Source organism: Hemiscyllium ocellatum, chromosome 7 (genome assembly GCF_020745735.1).
Source record: "Hemiscyllium ocellatum isolate sHemOce1 chromosome 7, sHemOce1.pat.X.cur, whole genome shotgun sequence".
Classification (NCBI taxonomy): domain Eukaryota; kingdom Metazoa; phylum Chordata; class Chondrichthyes; order Orectolobiformes; family Hemiscylliidae; genus Hemiscyllium; species Hemiscyllium ocellatum.
Genome location: NC_083407.1, coordinates 29842358 through 29857156, shown reverse-complemented (window position 1 = coordinate 29857156; position 14799 = coordinate 29842358).

The window sequence follows — 14799 nt, the reverse complement described above, 5'->3', positions numbered from 1 at the left end:
GCATATCAGAAATATGCAACGAGTGGAAGGTTAATAATCATTTCATTGAAGATGTATTCTCATGGTAACCAGCAAAGATGTTAGCATGGAAATGTCCTAAAGGGAATCCAAAGACAGTGCCATCTATTTGAACATACACGGTGAAACTGAAATTGACCTGCTGCTGAGTTTGATGCAGACATGAGTGAATTCTGGATCACTCTGATTATAGTAACATAATGCAAATGTCAGTGGCATATTGATAAATGCTAAAAGAGCCCCTCAATATCCTATTGCTCTTAATATGTAGTTCTTGTATGAGCTTTGTGAATGTGAAAGATTCATTTACTCTGTATGTGGATTACACACATTTGGAACTGAGTGTAACAACTAACACAAGCATTTGGCCATTCATCAATAATGTAAACTTGGAACCATCATTGAACACAGTGTCATTGTTATTGATGAAATCATATTTGTTAATTGTGACTACTCCTGTTCCTGATTGTCAAACAATTGCCAATAAATCTTTACTCCACATACTTCACTCACTTTTGTTTGCTACTGTAAAGTTAAACATAACAATATAAATAGGAAAAAAAGGTCACTGGTATTGATGATTCACCTTTGAGGGATAGTCTGGTTCCCAGAGAAATCTTTAGTTTCAAGTCAAGTGCCATTTTCTGTTGGTACCTATTCCCTGTTCTCAGCCCCACAAGAGTCGAAAATCTGATGTTGAAGTTGTACCTTATGATGGTTTTGTGTTTATAAAATTAGATTGTTGCAGTTCATTCTTGTGGAGATTTGATCATGTGATGTCATGTGAGTGGTGGGCTTGGAAGTTCTGGCCTTATTGTTGATAATAGTATAACTTTACTAACCTTATACAGCATGCATAATCACACAATTCAGTAGTATAAAATAAGCAAGTTGCAGCTAAATAGGTTGGAATAATAAACATATAGATTATGAGCTTAGTGTTGGAAAGTGGGAGTGGTGAATATTTAGTCTATTATTGGTGTTACCGACTTGATGGGTTGAATGGCCTCCTATACTGTATGAGTTTGTGATTGAAATAACTCCACAGAGGCCGATATCCTGGCTCCAAGTCACCATTTGTTTGCATGTGGAGAGTCCTTGACACTGATTCAGCTCCCACAGAGTCAGCTCTCAGAGTAAACAGAAACTCTAATAATCCTGTTTATATCTTTCAGCCAGGGATCCCTCATTGGACCAGATCAACAGCGCCAACCACGGAACTTTTATTCAATGAGGTTCACCTGCCTGACCTCATTACAGCCACTACAGATTTTATGATATAGCTTGACAAGGCAAGAGACCTAAAGTGAGGATTTTTGGCTTGGAAGGTAGTACATATGTTTGAAGGGTAGTTAATTTATTTATAGAAAATATTTCTACAAATATTTAAATGAAAAACATTCTTTCAAAGTTATGGATTTAATTGGCGAGGTCAGTATTGGCTGCCATCCTTACTTGTTGTGAGAAGGTGGTCGCCTTCTTGAGCAGCTGTTGTCCACTATTCATCGATATATCCAATGTCTCTGGAATGGAGTTTTCAGGATTCTGACCCAGTAACAGTAAAAGAACGGCATTGTTATTCCAGTCAAGATGCTGTGTGGCTTGGAAGGGAAATTGCAGGTGGTGGTGGTCCCACGGATTTGTTGCCCTTGTCCTGGTAGACAGTAGAGGTTGTGGGTTTTCTGTCAAAGGAGCCTTAGTGAGTAGTTATAGTTCATCTTGTAGACAATGCCACTGTGTGTCGACACTAAAGTGAATAAATGTTCAAAATGGAGGGGGGTGCTAATCAAGTGATCTGTTTTGTTTTCTTTTTCTCATTAGCCCTTTCTCAGGGAAGGCCTGAGTTTGTATAAGTTGACCTCTGCCATTGACTTTGAATGAAGACCCTTTCAATGGCCCATTCCAAAAGTTTGGAATAAATCAATGGGCACCATCCAATTTAAATACAAACTTCCTACATTACTGTCTCTGGTGCATATTTGTTCTGTAGCAGTATTTATTTGTGCAAAATCTTCATGAAATATTGAGACTGGCTGATTATGTGACATAATTAAAAGAAATACAATGTTAACTCCCTTTGCTCTCATATCTTTTCAAAAAAGAACTTGGAGATAATTCTTGACTATATTGAACATGGATAGTAATCAAATCTTTAATTGTGAAGATCAGACTCCATTTTGTCATTTAAGTCCAACTGCAATTTTCACCCGAAGCATCTGTGAAGATGACATCAAGCTCTATCACAAAGTTAATCCATCATTTCCCAGATTCATGACCAGATACTTGAACAGGTATGATAATCATTTTTTATATATTTCTTTGTGTGGTTGCAAAGTAAAAGATTATTCTTCTAGCTTTCCATATAATGCAATTTTGATGATGTACCACATATTTCAGAAATGAATACTGGTCAGTGAAAGAGTTGGTCAACATCGTCCATCAAACTGCTATTTAGTAGGAACCCTCTCAGTTTTGCTCGCATATATCCTTGGCAATTATAAACTAGTAAAAAGTGAGGCCTGCAGATGCTGGAGATCAGAGCTGAAAATGTGTTGCTGGTTAAAGCACAGCAGGTCAGGCAGCATCCAAGGAACAGAATTATAAACTAGTAAAGGGATCATTTCAGAAGAATGCATAAAAGTAAGTTGTGTCACAGTAAACAATGAATAGATACAGAAACACTTAATAGTCAACCATTGCTTTGTACTGTTTTTGAATCCTAGGAAAGCAAAGTTATTTCTGGACTAGTGGTGCTGGAAGAGCACAGCAGTTACCTCGTTGATTTTAGCAAAGTTATTTGTTGTATGCAATAGGAGGAAGATCAAAGGTTTTAAACAGATTAATACAAACGATGTCAATGATTTGACATGAATCATGCTTCTATTTTTGCCTACTTCTCTGTTTTAGTTTGAGCTCTTGGTTAGTACATTGCATTGTTATTAACCATAATCTGATTAAACAAATGCATTTTTATAAGGTTTTTCGAACAGCTGACTAAATCTCTGAGTGTCCTTTTCTTTACAAGCTGCCAGGATGCACTTGGAAAACTAATGGCCATCATGGTATTTTGACTGCAGATAGTTATTGCATTTAACTTTTAATTATCTATTATTTAGTTATCTATGCTTTTAACTATGTGATCTGCCTGTATTGCTCGCAAGACAAAGCTTTTCATTGTGCCTCAGTACAGAGACAATAAATTCAATTCAATTCAATTCAATTATCTACATAAAGGGTATTGGTGAAAAAACTCATATGACCAGGAAATTAAAATGGCATCATTTCCTAACACATTATTGTCATAATAAGAGCTATAGATATGCCACTGGATAGTACTCTATAGGTGAACCATGATTTTGATGCAAATTATATAGATTATCAAACTCATAACCCTCAAATATTCTCATTGTGCTATTCAGTGAAATCATAAACTTGAGTATAAAGAATGAGCTTAAGATTTTGCTAAAAAAGGTGGAGAGAGGATATTTCCCCTTTGATCTCACTTATGATCTATTTGGTACTAATAGACCAACAAAATATAAGCCATTCCAAACCTTTTAAAAAACGTTTAAAGAAATTTCCCCCAAATTGTTTGTTATTTTCAAAGTATGATTTATTTCACCTTTAATTGTACTTTGCATGACCAAGGTTTGCATGATGTTTGTGCCAGTACATTTTCAAAACATTGCTTCCATTAAACATTGACTATGCAGCACAAAGAATTTGGAAGGAACCTGAGACATTGTAATATATCCTCGTGCCTATGCTTCAAATTAGAGTTGTAACTCAGCAAACATGAGGGAGTTTTATAAATTTGATCATATTTTCCTAACTGACATATGAACTGTACAGATCTGCCTTCCAAGGGTGTAACGCAGTCTGTTGCTTTTTTTTTCTTCCACATCACTACATAGCAGAAGCCAGTAAGCATATTTTTGTGTTTAGTTAATCGACTCTGTTAGTAAAGAGACTTCCTTTAGGTGATCTGGTTTGCCTAGCATTATATTTAAATTTAATTTTTCATAAGACCTTTAATTATCACATAGCAGGAAATATTTACCACCAGCCACAAACAAAATTATCAGTTGTGGAAGGAGTACAGTCTGTTCTTCTTCTATGCATACTTCAGCAGTAACGCTAGCCATAATGGCACATTGTGTGCTTGAGAAATGTCATATGTGAGTTTTGGAGGTAAAGTCATCCTGTAATGAATTTCAGCTGGACAGGATGTAATGAAGAAACATCAGAAAGAAACATGAGGTTTCAGGCAAGCCAGGTTTGGCACAGGAGCTTGAATGAAGCCATGTAACCACAGTGAAGATTTCCAGAGAGGATGTTAATCATCGAGTAACATTGGATGTGTGAGACATGAGAGACAGGAAATAATGGCAAACACATGTCAAAGTGCACGGTGTAACAGAGACATTTGTTTACCTTTAATTACAGTGCCACACTATTTTGGGAATGATATTCAAGTGAGATTCATTTTCCGGTGTGCAGAAACAGTTGTGGTTTTATCCTACCCTCCCCGCCAATTCCACACCAACCACCCACATTCCAGGCCCTGCCCTCACACACAAATTTGGCACTGCATGTAATGACTATTGTCCCCGGACTCTCAGTTGCAAGTTTGACCTTATGGCTGAAGCATGGAATTAATTCCTAATATGGTAATCACAGCAGCATCTGCAGGTGGGGGAGTACTTCACCCTGGCAGTATTGTCCATTGGTTCTTTCCTCTCCTCCGTAGAAGACAATAAAGATCAGTTCCCTCTAATCACAAATGGCTGGGTGTAACTCCAATGCCATCCAATATTCCTTGGGATTACATTTTTTTTACTCTGTCCCCTGGGTTGCAATGTGAATGAAATGTGATCTGTCATGACACTGATCTTGATTAAATCTGGTTAAAGTCACAACTGTGCATATATCAGACTCCATGATGAAAAATCTGAATTGACAAAATGGTTCCTGTTATCAGGTTTTCACCAGTAATACTGGAAATCTCCTTCTTTTCTTCAGCATATACTGTTGAGAAAGTCTCGTACTTCATCCAGTTTTCCAATCGTGTATGTACTGGAGCTGCATTAAGAAAATTTTGACAACATCAGGTGTATCGTGCCAATGCTCAAAGCACCATAGTCCTTCGCGTACTGAAAGTGGCCAGATGGGTAAACTTAATTTTGTAAATTGGAATTGAATAATGTAAACTTTAATCAGTTTTAAGTCAAACCAAACGATAAAAGTTTGTTAAAAGCACAGTTTTAATGAACTGAGTTTACTATGGAGAAATATGACTGGGGTTCCCCAATGATTCAGCAAGTTTATTCAGTTAGCAGCTGATTGTTTGTGATAAATAAAGCCTCCAGGCTTGATCCCTAGTTATTGTTAATTAGCTGATAACTGCTAGGGCATCAGTTGCAATTGGTCTCAGTGCTTCTGGGTTAGAAAAAGTAAAATTGTCCAATGTTTCAGCTCCTGATTGCTAAGTAGGAATCCTAGTGGAACCAAATAAATGTGTATGCTGAATGATGATAAAGGGAGAGACATTTCCTCTAATTGGTGAATATCCAATTGTTTATCACTGGCAAAGCTCACAAATGTGCAATGTGACTAAGACCTATTGGGCATTAAACATCGATAGAACTCCACCCTAGCAAGGAATTAAAGCTTGCTGGAGGCAAGTGGAAAAAATTGGCAGGAGAAATTAGAGAAAAAAGACATAGATTGATATAATTTACAATTGCCTAAAGTGCTCATGTCATAACTTTGTGATATTGAGTTTAGGCTTCAACTGAACTTCAAACACTGCCAGCTAGAAATTTTCATGATTTCTTCATTGCTAAGGGTTTTTCTATAGTCCCCTTCCCAAATTTTCCACTTTGTTTTCTCAGTGGTAAGATACAAAACTAAATCAGATATTCCAATGACCATTAGTTACATTTTCCTTTGTGAAAGGATTTGAATGTGCAGGAGAGGAACTTGTCTGGACAGCTTGGGTAGTTTGGCTATAGGGTGAAAATAGGTGCTGAATCATTGAAAGTCGAGAAGGTGGTGCTGGAAAAGCACAGCAGGTAAGGCAGCATCCGAGGAGCGGGACATTCGACGTTTCGGGCAAAAGACTTCCGAACCGTTGATTCACCTGCCCCTCGGATGCTGTCTGACCTGCTGTGCTTTTCCAGCACCACACTCTCAACTCTGATCTCCAGCATCCGCAGTCCTCACTTTCTCCTAGCTAAATCATTGAAGACCAGCTACTTCAAACTCTGGTTTTAGCATACAATTTTGGTCCTAATTACTAAGTAATTAATTTGAATTTTCTTGGATGTGCTAAACCAACACCTGAGATGGGTAATGTTTGGGTGGTGAGTTATGGTGATGGGAGGCAAGGGGAACAGGGATGTGGTGAGGAGGATTGAGTGATGAGGGGAAGAAAATAGTTCACTCAGCATAGTTATGCAAATTAACGTTGATTTGCCAAGGTTAGACAACACTGGGGCCTCTACCTGTGGGATTCACAGGTAAAATTATTCCCCTTGCAGGTTTAGCAGTCAAAGCAGTCAATTGCCAATTCAACATATTGTTCACGATGCTGGCTTGTCACACCCAGTTCTACTGAAAGTGTCTAGCAGTGGCATGTTACAGATTGACTCAGACACTGAGGGAGAGGGGAGGGAACAGTTTGTCCGGTGTGTTACTGAAGATTGGAGACAAAAAAAAGCTGCAGATAATGGAGTCCAAAATAGACAAACAGGAAGCTGGAAGAACGCAACAAGCCAAGCAGCATGAGGAGGTGGAGCAGGGTTAATATCTGAAACATTGATTTTTCCTGTATTCCTGCACTCTTCCAACATCCTGTTTGTCTCCTGTGTTACTGGAAGTGCTGATGGAAGGTGGTCGAGAAGAGGAGGGACGTCTTTTGCCGACAAGAGAAAGATAATATTTTGTCCTTCTCACATCTTACCCCCGATACCAGCTCCCCCCCCCACCCCCAACCTTGCAAACATCATTCCTCTCTCCTGTAGTTGGTGGTGCAACTTTATCTGGCCCAGATTCCTCTCCCATTCTTTGCCTGAAAACGTAACACCCCTAAAAAAATGTGCATGAACAACAAGGAGTAGCGCATTCTTGTAAGAGAAATCCTCAAAAAACTTTCAAAACAAAAAGTGCTGGAGTATTGGTGAAGTGTTGATAAAATTTTTCCAAAGATGTTCTGATGTGTTTCAGAGGGCCTCAACAATGCCACCTCCAACAGCAATGCTGATGGAATCATTAAGGGGAGACTTAATAGAGACGTACAAGATAATACATGGCTTGGAAAGGGAGGACGCTAGGAAATTGTTTCCATTAGGCGAGGAGACTAGGACCCGTGGACACAGCCTTAGAATTAGAGGGGGTCAATTCAGAACAGAAATGCGGAGACATTTCTTCAGCCAGAGGGTAGTGGGCCTGTAGAATTCATTGCCACAGAATGCAGTGGAGGCCGAGATGCTAAATGTCTTCAAGGCAGAGATTGACAGATTCTTGTTGTCTCGAGGAATTAAGGGCTACGGGGAGAACGCTGGTAAGTGGAGTTGAAATGCCCATCAGCCATGATTGAATGGCAGAGTGGACTCGATGGGCCAAATGGCCTTACTTCCACTCCTATGTCTTATGGTCTTATTAGGTTCCCTTTAAGTGGTTTCATTTCCAGTAGTATTTCAAATTGAAATCAACGCCATGTTTATTCCTAAATGCCTTGTTGCTGTTGGGAATGCAGTTTGTGACATGACAGTCACCAAAATGCTTTGATCCTTAATGAGCTTTAGCGGGCATTTTAAGGGAAATCATCTATTCAAGAAGGCCCCAGGTGGCAGTCCTAATGCTGGTTCAAAATCCTTCACTAAGGTATTGTTTAATGCTTAAGGCCGACTAAACTGGCGTTTTAGCTTGAGAGCTCAGCCTGCCCTCTCCTTTAACATATCGGGTATTTGGTGAAATTGTGCTTTTTTCCATCTCACATGAGGTGAAATGCTCCACTCCAGGTATTATTTTATCTGGTAGAAAAACCAAAAACTAAAATATGCAAGAGATTTGAATATTGAATTCATAACTCATTGGTTGCGAAGTGTAATGCTCACCCAACTAAATAAAATTTGTCAATTCATTTATCTGCACATATAGAAAAAGTAAAAATCCAACAATTTGCAAAGTGCTTTATTAGATTCACAGGGAAAGTTGAAATTTTAAAAATCTCGTAATATTCAGAGCTTCTATAGTTTAGCATGTAATGACATTTGATGGAAAACATTTGTCCTGCTGATAATTTGAGTTGATCAAAAATAACCCACAGTACCGCTGCTTAAAATAGCTCCCATAAAAATTAAAGTATTTATGAAAAATACATTGGCACAAATATGGTACCATTTCAGAGGAGAGAGCAGTTAATGCAATGGCTTAGATTCTTCACCAGAACTCAGGCTACTTTAATTTCCCAACAGTTGGGCTTAATTTTTATCCAAGCTCCCACTGTTAACGGAAGAGAATTGGAGATGCCGGTGTTGGACTGGGGTGTACAAAGTTACAAATCACACAACACCAGGTTATAGTCCAACAGGTTTAATCGGAAGCACTAGTGTTCGGAGTGCTGCTCCTTCATCAGGTAGTTGTGCATGTAACCACTTGATAAAGGAGTGGCACTCCGAAAGCTAGTGCTTCCAATTAAACCTAGATCTATAACCTAGTGTTGTGTGATTTGTAACTTTAATGGAAGTGGAGGTCAATATCAGCCCAGGAAAAGTGGACCTTCTTAACTCAAGAAAATATAACTTACAGTTTGCAAGCAAAGTACTTCATACCAATCCTGCTCCACAAATTACATAAATGGATATGTTATCTCCGTACATACATAGGATTTATGCAATGCCATAGAATATTCTTTTGACTCGGAAAGTCATTATTTTCTCCATAAGTAAACCATTGCATATTATTTTCAGAAGGTATTTGCTCCATTGAATAAGAAGCCTGGAAATTCATTGATTCTCCTCCTCTCAGGCTGTATTGCAGACTGACAATGTTTACTAAATATGCTATGTGTGTTGCCATATTCAAAGTGCCCTAAAGAGGCAGAATATAAATTTATTCCTGGTGCTTAAAACATTGATTACATTTTGTCTACTATTATCTATCTTACATCAAAAGTTTCATGAACATGAATCATAACCTCAGAGCACCATTGGACACACTGAATGTTTAATTGCAATGCATGTGTATTTTTGAAAGAGAGTTGATACAGCTAAAAGATAACTTTAAATATAAATCCAGTGGCTGTCTCAGAAAATCTCTGTGATGTCACAGCAGGAAACCTTAAATTTTAAAAGGGGTGATCAGTAGTTTACAGGTTGAAACTGGAAATGATGGAAATTGAAGCAATGGAAATTAGAATTTCAAGAAAAAGAGGAAGGCATAGACACACACACACACACATACAGAAGGTTGCAAGAGAGAGGGGGAGAGAGGAGAATGAGAGCTAGAGATGGGAAGGAGAGGACAGAGCAAGGAGACAAGAGAGAATTGTGAGAAAAACAGTACAAAAGAAAATTCAAATGAAAGCATCTCTAACTGAAGGGCAGGAGTCCTACTCTGTCCCATAAAAACACCACTGGCAAGATTACGGCCAGAGGTAAATTGGTTTGCTCATTTAATTCCTCCGTTGACGTGGTAGAGTTGGAACCCTTTGTTGTCCATTTTGAGTGGGTAGCACAGCTGTTGAAGTGGCCAGTCCAACAGTCACCCTTATTAGTGCAGAGTAATAGGATATTTGATTCTACTAGTTGGTATGTCAGTAAATGGGGGTCACAATTTCATGATTGTCAGAAAGAGAGCAAGGACTGAGATGAGGAAAAACTTCGTCATTAAAAGAGTTGTTCGAATTTTCAATGCACTGCCTGGGAGAGTGGTGGAGCTTTCAAAAGACAGCTGGCTATATATTTGAAAGTGATATATATCACTATATATATATAGTGGGCTACAGAGGAAGAGATAGAGAATGGGACTAGCTTGGTAGCTATTCCAGAGCCTACACAGACATGATGGGTCGAGTGGCCTACGTCTGTAGTGTAAAATTCTATAATTCTATGAATGCCCATTGCCTGAGGAAAGCGTGACTGAATATGAAGTGGTAAAAAGGTTTTGCTTAAGTGCACATCAATTAATGCCCAAGGTGTACCCTCAGGAAATGGCCTGACCAGGTGTACTTGGAATGTAAAAGGCTTAAGCAACTTACTTTAATGAGTGGACCAATGAATTTAACAGAGAAAAAGTTGTCTAAGAAATATTTCTCTTTGAAGAGTTTAACTACACTATACCCTTTCCAATAAGAATGCACCCAGAGGGTGAGAAAATGATTGATTTCTGGCAGGCAGCCACACTACCTAGTAATTATGAGCTGATCTACAACTTCCAGTTCCAGAGAGAAAAGCCTTCAGTTGTCACTCAAACCAGCTGGGAAGGATAGAGGTGGGTAGATTGGTAAGAAACTGAACACCAGTGGGACAGAGGAAAATGCTGGTAGCCTTCCTCAGGACAGAAATGGTGGTGTTGAGGTGAAAGGTGAGGTTAAGAAGCTTGCCTGCTTTGACTGACAAAAGGTGAGGCCTGTCTGATCCGACAGCTGGACACTACAGGAAAAGCCAATGTGACTCATTGAGGTATACAGACAATGGGAGTTAGTCAGAGGGTATAGCAGACCAGGTTATGGCTCAGTCTGCAGCCCTGACTCCTGCAAAGATACTCCTGAGAGTGCAGGTGAATCCCTCAAAGTTACCATGATTTTATATCCAAATGCATAGTGGCCAAAATTCCCTAAACAAACAGAACTGTACAACACAGGAACGGGCCCTTCGGCACACAATGAGAGCAAACCTGGTGATATTGAAGGTACCAAGATCCAGTTAATCAGTGCTACTGGGAAAAGGTATGTCCTTCCTACCATAGAGTGCAGAAAATGTCAAGGCATTGGTAAAAAGAATTGGAGAGGGGTTTCATGTCCATTCCCCCTTAACTGAGGCAAGCTGCAGTGTGACCCTATATCAGGACCAGTAGCTATGGAAGTCATCCCCACTCGACCTTTGGAATGGGATTGACCTCCACCTCAGCAGTATCTGGATGGCAGCAAGGTTAATGCCAGCCCCAGCAGTCTCTGAGCAGCTCACTGAGGTCAGGGACACTGAACAGCTACAGGAGGATATGGCTGGCAGTTTCTTGGACTGTATGGTCATGTGCTGTACGGCAGACAAGGTCAGCTGGGGTTGGCTGAGGTGGCACTGAAAATAGAGGATTCACCAGTCTTGAAACATTTCGGGGAGTCTAGAAGACCCCAGAGAGGTAATAAATAGCTTGGCAGCTGCCCAGCAAGCTGAATTACTGTTAAAAAATAATAGCTCAGACTGTTCATGCTGAAGCTGATGCAGAAGGAGTCTTCAAATTCTGTTGCGTTAAAAATCAGATGCCAATGAGGAAAAGGAGACCCATAACCACAGTCATGCAAATGAGTGGACAGTGACCCAGCAGTTGTGTTGCTGGCAAGGTTCCCGAGAGGAATATTACAGCTAGCTCCATGAAATTCCAATAGCTCGGCATGTCAGTATACAGTAAACCTAAGCCTGTGTCAGTCAGCAATTGCATTGACCACAACTCCATAAGGACGTAGTAAGGTTTTTCACAAGTTGCTTTAACTGCCAGTTTGTGGGAAACACCACCTGCAATGAAAGCTTCATTTATGAGTCCCGTGTTGGCTTTTGAGCAACCATTCAGCAAGGTATTAGCAGACTGTTTGGGAACTGATGCACCAAATAAACGGAGGCTACCTGTGTTCCTTCATAATCATGAACATAGCTACTCACTTACCAGAGACTGTTCCTCTGAGGACCATATCTGCAAAACACTGGTGAGGGAATTGACCTTATTCTTTACCAGGGTACAGTTTGCATACCAAGATTCAGCTGGGTCAGGGCTCATGGGTTATCTGGATTTGATACAATTCAAGTCTAGAATATTACCTGCATTCAAGGGGGCATTAGAATCTTAATACGAGACTTCAAAAATAATGATCACGGTGTCCTGCCATGATTGGGATCAAGAACCAAATTTTCGTGTTACCCACCAGGGACTCAATGCGTGAATCCACTGGTTTTCCTCAGCTTGAATTAGTTTATGGGCACAAAGGTCTCTAAAATCTATCAAAGGAAGATTTCCAGAACAGAATAAGAAAATCTTCACATTACACTATGTAGCAGAGTTCCAAGAATATCTCTTACTAGCCTGTGAATTAGCCAAAGAAACTTGAATATTTCCTGGACAATCATAAAGGAACAGACAAATATTCAAGTGTCCAAACATTTCAGGCTGAAAACGATGTTAGTGCTCCTTCCAATATCTTGCACATCCTTAAATTCCTCAAGAGCCCATTTGGAATAGTCATGGAGCTGGAGGAAGTGAAAAATCTGATAGAGAGCTCAGATTGAAAAAAAACTAAATAGAGACTCTGCCATATCAAATGGTAAAGTAATACAACTGCCAAAGAGGGAACAACAGGCAATGGTCTGTCCTATTGCTCTAAACAAGAGGACATAAGTAGCACTGGGGAAAGGTAGAAGGAGATGTGATTGAGAATTGCATTGACCCCCCTACTGCTTGTCTAACCCATACTGAAATACTAGCAAACTGAAACTCCTCATTTGCCCACCTAGGTGCCAAACAGTAAACAGACTTAACAAAGCTGCTCACTGCACTTAGGGCTTATAGTGAGAATTTCCAGACTGATTTGCCTTCGTTCTGCACGTTGTGGGTCCTCCCAAAAGACAGTTTGTTTTTATTCATGGGAGGTGGGCATTGTCAGCTGGCCCTTGTTGCCCTTGAGAAGGTGAAGGTGAGCTACTGCCTTCCACTGCTACAATCCATATGGTGTTACCGAGGGATTTCCAGGATGTTGACCTAGTGACACTGAAGCAATCTAATATATTTCCAAGTTAGGATAGTGAGAGGCTTGGAGGAGAACAAGTAGGTAGTGGTGATCCCATGTATCTATTGCCCATGTCTTTCTAGTTGGTGGCAATCATGAGTTTGGAAGTGGCGGTCAAAGTAACTTGGTGAATTTCTATCATGCATCTTGCAATGGTGCAGACTGCTGCTCCTGAACATCAGGGATGAAGTAAATGTATTTTTATAGCTTTGAAGCCATTCAAGTGGGCTTCATTGTCCTGGATGATTTCAAGCTTCGTGAGTGTTGGTGGCGCAATCATTCAAGCAAGTGGGTAATAATCAATGACATTCTTAAGGTATACCCTGTAGCTCATTATCAGGCTTTTACTCAGTGCAGGATTCCTAGCCTGTGACCTGCTCTTGATATTTATATGGTGAGCCCAGTTCAGTTTCTGGTCAATGGTAACCCCCAGGATGTTGATAATGGGAGAGTTTAATGATGCTAATGCCATTGACTATTAAGGGATGGTGACTGGATTCTCCCTTGTTGGAGATGGCCATTGCATAGTATGTGTAGCATGAATATTACTTGCCACTTGTCAGCCCAAACCTGGATATTTCGGGTCTTGCTGCATTTGGACAAGGACTGCTTCAGTATCTGAGAAATAAGAAATAGTGCCAAATGTCATGAAATCATCAACAAACATACCTATCTCTGGACTTATGATGTAGGCAAGATCAATGATGAAGCAACTGAAGATGGTTGGGGCTTGAGCACTTCCCTGGGAAACTCTTGCAAAGATGTCCTGGAGCCAAAATGACTGACCCACAACAACCACAACTATCTTCCTTTGTACTAATTATGACTGTATCTGGGGGAGAGATTTTCACTTGATACCCACTGACTATAGCATTGTATGATCTGATGGGGCATTCACTCAATTATGGTATTGAAGTCAAGGGCTGTCAGTCCCAGCTCAACTCTGAGATTCAGCTCTTTTGTCCATGTTTAAACCAAGACTATCCTGAGAGCAGGAATGAGTGGCTCTGGTGGGACCCAAACTGAACATCAATTAGCACAATATTGCTGAGCAGGTGCTACTGGAAGGACTATTGAATGATATCTTCCATCATTTTAGCGATGATTGAGAATAGATTGATGGAATGGTAATGGACCATAATTGGATTTGTCCTACTTTTTGTGTACAGGATATATCCAGGCAAATTTCCACATTGGCAGGGAGATATCAATGTTGAACAGATTGGGCTAAGGGAGCAAGGCACATGTCTTAAGTACTATTACCAGAATGTTGTCAGGGCCCATTGCCTTTGCAGCATCTAATATATCCAGCTGTCTCTTGATGTCAGGCGCAGTGAATTGAATTGACTGAAGACTAGCATCTGTGATACTGGGAATCCCAGGAGGAGGCCAAGATGGATCATCTGCTCGGTATTTCAGGCTGAACATTGTTGCAAATACTTCATCCTTTTCTCTAACAATTAGGTGCAGGAAAACTAACTAATGGAGCTTAGCAATACTAGCTGGAGCTCCACAGCTATTCTCATGCCAAACTAGATAGGTTCACATGGCTCTGCAGTGACTATCAAAACTTTATGCAGCACTCACAGCCAACTCCTGATCCACTGGCTGTAAGTTTGCATAGATAGATTTGGTGAAACTCCCAAACTTGCCAAGATAGTGATACACAATGGATACAAGAAGGTTCCATTGACTGCATGCCTGAAGGAAATCTCTACCTTCACAGTCCTGAATGTACCTATGTTAAATCATGCCACGCAGACTCCAAAATAACTAGCCAC